The 6,333-nt window shown below is 46.0% G+C and overlaps 1 pseudogene; it reads right to left on the bottom strand.

The window, feature by feature from the left end:
- Positions 1–589: 589 nt before the first annotated feature.
- Positions 590–5,950, bottom strand: LOC139077804 (transmembrane and coiled-coil domain protein 3 pseudogene; annotated as a pseudogene).
- Between the last annotated feature and the right edge of the window lie 383 nt (positions 5,951–6,333).

Here is a 6,333-nt window from a genome sequence, read left to right as displayed (position 1 = left end):
ATTCCACATTCTTAATTTAAAACATGGAAAAAACAACCAGCTGACTTTTTCTTCCAAAAATCCTTAAATTGGGGCCGGCCCCATGGCCGACTGGTTGTTTGTGTGCTCCACTTCTCCAGGCCAGGGTTTCACCGGTTTGGATCCTGGGCGTGGACCTGGCGCTGCTTGGCAAGCCATGCTGAGGTGACATCCCACATAGCAGAGCCAGAAGGACCTACAACTAGAATATACAACTGTGTACTGGGGGCCTTTGGGGAGAAGATGAGGAAGAAAAAAAAAGAAGATTGGCAACAGATGTTAGCTCAGGTGCCAATCTTTTTTTTTTTAAATTTAAGAAACCTAGCTCTTTATTTAACATCAAAGCTAACATCAAGTGTTTGTTTAAAAAAATAAAGGCTCCTGCTTTGAATGGGGTGAAGATCTCCAGAGAATTCACAATTTTAGGCTGACACAAAACTACATAGGATCCCACAAAATGGAAATTCTCCACAGACCTCACAATAAACACTTCCAGTTTCTACTTTCACAGCTGCTAACTACTGCCTAAACAGATCTTTGACGGAGAGCACGTTTTGTTGAAACACTTCTCTTAGGACAAACACAGCTTTAAATAAATTAAAATTGTAACACATAAATCGTTCCCAAAACAATCGAGCTACATTACTTTCCAGCTTCTTATAAACAGAGAATTGTACTGACTTTAGAAAATCGCAGGTTAGTTCTGCTTTACAGCTTAGGGGTTACCAAACTCTTATTAACTGTACTATTTTTCTTCTAGCTTCTTGAATACTTCTGATGTAAACAGGCCAATCTCATTCTTCCCAGGGATTGGTCTTTTTAGATCAATTCCTTCCTCAGCACACGTGCTACACTTCTTGCAATCTCTGTCTCCAGATAAAGCCCTGAATTTTAAATAATGCCATTTTGTCTTACCCCCATCCTCGTTCCTCAAAATTATAGAAATACGCAAAATAGGTTGTTTAATCACACATTCATATTAACAAGTATATTTAAATGTTTTCCCCAACCAACATAATTAGATTTGATTCAATACAAAAGCGTTCCCATTGGATGCAAAATAATTCGGTATTTCAAATCCAAACAAAAAGGACAAAAGTAATTAGTTGCCTGAGGGAAGCTGGTTCCCCTCGCTATTATTGAACATAGTTAAACCTGATGTGCCAGAGAAATAGCAGGGCAATAAACATACCTAGTGGGGCAATATTCAAACAAAAACAAGAGTGACAAAGTAGGAGAAGGGCTAGAATCGCATGGATGCTAATTGACAGACAGGGATAACAGCATTACGGGCTGAAATGCAAAGGGGAGCAGCGTCAGAAGACTTCAGTTTATCAATAGATTACAGCAACTATGTAAGCAAAACCACTAATGGGACAAGCTAGAAACCTGGGACTGATCCTACTTTCACTGTCCAAAACCAGCAGTGGAGTCCTTTTGTTTTCTGCTTCATTACAAGTTTGACTTTTTTGGGGGGGTTTGGGGGAGGATGTTTTGTTCTGGCTTAATCATACTCAAGATATAAGCTGGACTAACTGATTCAAAACCCCCAAGAGAGTATTTTTAGGTTTTTGTTTTGTCCTCAGCAAACTACCATTATCTTGGTGATCATGAAAATAATATGTCACCAAAAAGCCCAGTGCTAGAATCCAAGGGCCAGCGTCCTAAATTCCTCATGAATGTTCACTGAGTGAGCAGGTGCTCACCCGTCCAACAGCTTGTTGTCATCTTTAGGCATGCACGAGACGTTTACCACGTGTGAAAGGTGGGGGAAAAGGGTGTTGGCTTAAATGCAAATTAAATATCCAATTCCAGGATATGTCATAGCTAGATCACTATTTTTAATTGTATATTTATAAAACTTTATTTAATCTCCTTACACAGTGAAGAAAACAAGCAGTAGGGGGGTTCATTCCCAAAGACGAGAATAAAAAACTGCAGAGAGAGAGTGCAAGTCTCCTTGGAGTATACCATCTTATTAAAAAGCTTCAGGAACTTTCAGCAAGACTCCAAAATAAATATGCTGTGCAGGCTGAGCACATCCAGGTGAAAACAACATTATTTGATATTTAATGAGAATCATTGGAAATAAGAATTCTTTAAAAAGATTTCATGACCAGGTGGGCTGATTTAGACGCCATGATACTTCTGAAGAGAGCCAGTTTCTAGCATCTTCTGTTAACTGCTCTAGACTGGAGGGAGCGGACTGTGCTCCTTTCCGTCTTCTTCTCCACTTCTCCCCCTGGGGAGGAGACTCACTGTTCACAGGTCTGGAAAGCGCCAAAGCAAACTTGCTAGGCTGAGCGACGAGCAGAATGTGGAGACCTGAGAAGGAACCCCAAGTTTTCTGGAATCCTTCCAGAGCCCTTAACCTCCAGGACTAGAAATCTCACTCTCCCTAAACTAACAGCAGCATCTACACCCACCCCAACCCCTGGCATGTCCAAAGTGCCTGAGAAAGATCCATAGAGATCAAAAGGAGCCCACCCAGGAGGCCGCTTATTTTAGGGGTGTAAGTTGCACCCAGCCCTCAGCCCACATGGAGACTGATGCCCACAGATAAAGGGGGATGCCAGCCATTGAAATATAAAAGCAAAAGGAAGCATACCATTCTTCCTCCCTTCCTGCCCTGGGCCTGGAACCCTTTTCTGTCCCCTGGATTTGATGGATCACAGTGTATTGACAGCCAACTTGGGGGACCCAGGGAGAGTCTGACACAGCCACGAGATGGGGGTGGGACTAGTAACTCCCTCTTCCCTGAATCCAGAATACTATATAGCCAAAGGTTTCAAGAAATGATGTTTATTATTTTAAAAAGCTTGAGTTAGATATGGAATTAGATAGTTGCCTAAGTTTGTGAATTTACTAAAACCACTGAATTGTAAACTTAAAAAAAAAAAAGAGAAAGCTCTGAGTTGTATGAGTCTCACACACACTGGACTGGTACAAAATGCTCGACTGTTCCATTCTCTCAGACCATGGCACACTGTCACATTTTTTCAGGAGATTTCCCTAAGGGCAGCTGTTTGCAAAATATTGCACTTAATCTGGGCAATCTGATGTTTTCTAGAAGAAAATGTACACTAACATGTATCTTTCCGCCTTCACATGATGGCGGGGGCGGTGGGCTGAATAGCAGTTTCTGTTAAAATCTTCTCTGTTTTCCTTTTTGTTATGTACACAGGGAAAGAGATTTAAAGGAAAGTGTCATCTGGGCTAAAGGCAGTGAATGGCATCCCCAAAGAGGCCAAAGATGTCAACTTTGAATGCTCTCACCTCAGTGGAAGTGTGGCCACTCTATTACCTTAGAACTTACTTTCAGTAAGATCCTAAGAGACATGTGGCGACCTTGACTCAGACACTGGATCTAATTTATTTTATTCCCCCTGGTCTTTCACGGTCCTAAGAGGACATTCTCCATCTTCATCCAAGTCATTTGTTCCCACTGATCTAACTGCCACCCACTTAGACCACATGCCATACCTTCTTCCTGCTTCCAGGGTTCCTATCTCAGTGCACGTTAGTTTAATAAACTATGAGCCTGTTGTCCTTCTCCGAGAAAAACACCCTGCAGGATGAGCATCATTTGTTTTCATTTACTGAGTAAGCTTTGCAATCCCTCGCAGCCCTGTGAATAAAGTGAATCACATCCTCGAAAGCGGTTTCTCACAATTAAGATTTGCCGAGAGACAAACTCCAGAGCAGTGCTCGCAGGACCCCGAATTAACGTTAAAACCACGATTTGAGGAGGGGTTTGGAAGCATTTCTGTATGCTTTGAAGGTGGGGCATTCGATAGCCTGTGAAGAGGAAATCAGGTGTGCGGCTCCCTGGGGGTGAGGAGGCAAAGCCCCATTCATAAACCCTCGTGTTTTACCACCTAAAGTGCAACAGAACACCTAAGTCAGACTTCTGACAGATAAATGGGTGTGTGATGAGATTTCCATGTTACGAAGAGTCACACGTAATTGACCACTGTGGACACTGGGTATATACGGGACTATGGGCATCTGTGGACAAGAAGGGCAGATTACTCGGGATTTCCTGTGCTTCCATGGGCCACAAGTGTTCAACACAGCCAGCGCCTGTGCTCCGTCCCGTCCCCAAGTCGTGGCACATCCTTGCTGCATACAGGACTCAGGGAAAACGCACCACTGGCAACAGTAAAGCTCAATTTTGAAAGACGCTACAGAGATTGAAAACCCTTTTTCTTCTGGATCACTAGTTATGCAGGTGGTCAATAATCAGAGGTTTACTACGCTGGGCTAGTCAGGTGGGCAGGAAATCTGGTCTGATTAAGGCAGAGAGCAAGGTGGGGAGAGCTCGGAAACAGAGTCACGTTAACCAAGCAGAGGGCTGAGTTGGTAACTGCTACCAAGTTCAGAGACTCGGAGTTATTTACAACGCACAGCCCAGTCCTCCTCGTAATCTTCCGTCGGCACCACCTCTTTTTAAAGTTTGGGAGAATGCACAGAGTTTTCTTTAAAATAACAACTTGAAAGAACTGGAGGACAGCAAGCAGCGAGCCTCATCTTGGTATTATTATCCTTTCTATGGCACACAGAATATGGTCCCAGTTTTTACAAAATATTGCAAGAAGAGTCACAGCAAAGAAGGTGCCGACAATGTGGAAGTGGCTCTTCATCATGGGCGAGACGAACTTGGTGATGGTAGACACACACACCAAGATCACAGTCATGAAGGCCAGGACCACGTTGATGCACTTGCCCAGGAGAACTTTGGCATTCACGGTGTCCGTCTGCTGCTCCTGCTGGTGCAGCTCCAGCTTCGAGATGCGAGTCTTGCAGGACTCCAAGGCTCTCTGGATGTCCCGCGAGCGCTCCTAGGCCTGGTAGGCCACCTTGTCCTCGATGCTGGCCAGCTCCTGTTTCAGGTTGGCTGTCTCGTGCTGATGCAGGTCCGTCATGTCATGGAGCTGGTCTTCCAATCACTCGTACCTGTATCTCTCCTTCTTGCAGGGTCTGAGAAATAAAACCATATTCTCTCTTAAACTGCACCTTCAGCACCTCGATGTCCTCAGCCAGCTGTGCCTGGGTGTCCTTGATCTCCCACAGCTCCTCCAGGATCATGGTGAGCTTCCCCTGGCTGTCCAGCGTGCTGGCTCCACCAGCCCGGACGACTGGTTCCCATTACTGTCGGTGGAACCCGAGGTGCCACTTGAACACTCGTCGTCACTGCCATACTTGGGCTTGTTCACAATGGTCGCGCTGTCCCCGTAGACCCTGGCACTCGCCTTGGGCCTAAACTCCTCTAAGGAATTTTTTAAGTGAGCGATGTTGTCGGCGCTGCCAAACTTATTACGGATCAGGTTGGCAAACTCCCTGGACTTATTAAAGACGAACACGGGGGGAGTGAGGGACACCCCTGGCATGCCCGATTTACCGCTCTCCATGTTGCCGGGCGCCGTTCGAGACTTGGCGTGGGCATCTTTCAGAGAGTGCTGGATGTCCTCCAGGTGGTCTTTGGACAAGTCCTTTGAGCTTTTGGAGGCTCCGTTCTGTTCGATCTCCTTGAGCTTTCTATGATACTTTTCTAACTTCTTCTGCAGCTGGGCGATCGAGTGAGCTGACTTCTGATTCTTCTTCTCAAAGACTTGCTTGATCCGGCCGGCCTGCTGCTTGTCCGCGCTGCTGACCAGCTTCAGATACTCCGCCACGTTCCCATCACGGGACGTCTGCTCTATTTTTATCTGCTCTGTTACCTTTAGGATTTTCTGCTTCAGGCTGTCCGCGCTGAGTTTGACCTTGTGGAAGTCCAGGATGCCATCTGGTACGTCGAAGTTGAGGTTGGTGTCTGAGCCCCCTCGGCGTATGTTGAGGGGCAGGCTTAGGGTATTCATGTCATGACGCTCTACCCGAAAGAGACATGGCAGGAGTGCTTTCAGATTTGAAGTCAGAAGGACAACGACCGTGACAGAATCTGTACACACACAGCAGCCATACTTCAAGTCCCAGATTTTCAAACTGCAAGTGTTCACAAGATAAAAACTCCCTACTTTCTTCGCAAGTTGAACACAGGATAGTCCCACCCTTTCCTGCATCCCTGTGTGCTAACCAACTGTGAGATCCAGATCTCCTAGGGTACCCAACTTTCTCTCTGACTAGATGGCAGCTTTCAGTTGCCAGGGTAGAAAACGCATAAGGGAACGAGGTGACCAGTCGGTTCTGGCTTCCCAAAGTGCCAGGTAATCGAGATTCCCGCCACGCCCCCTTCACTGGGAACTTCACCCCGTCTCCTGCAGCGGTCCCGGCCCGGGTCGGAGTAGGTCGGGTCCACGGTGAGCGGGGTGTCGCTGC

The sequence above is a fragment of the Equus przewalskii genome, chromosome 20 (assembly GCF_037783145.1).
Source record: "Equus przewalskii isolate Varuska chromosome 20, EquPr2, whole genome shotgun sequence".
In the NCBI taxonomy this organism is placed as follows: Eukaryota; Metazoa; Chordata; class Mammalia; order Perissodactyla; family Equidae; genus Equus; species Equus przewalskii.
The sequence above is the reverse complement of the archived record's forward strand: the minus strand, read 5'-3'. Positions and strand labels throughout refer to the sequence as shown.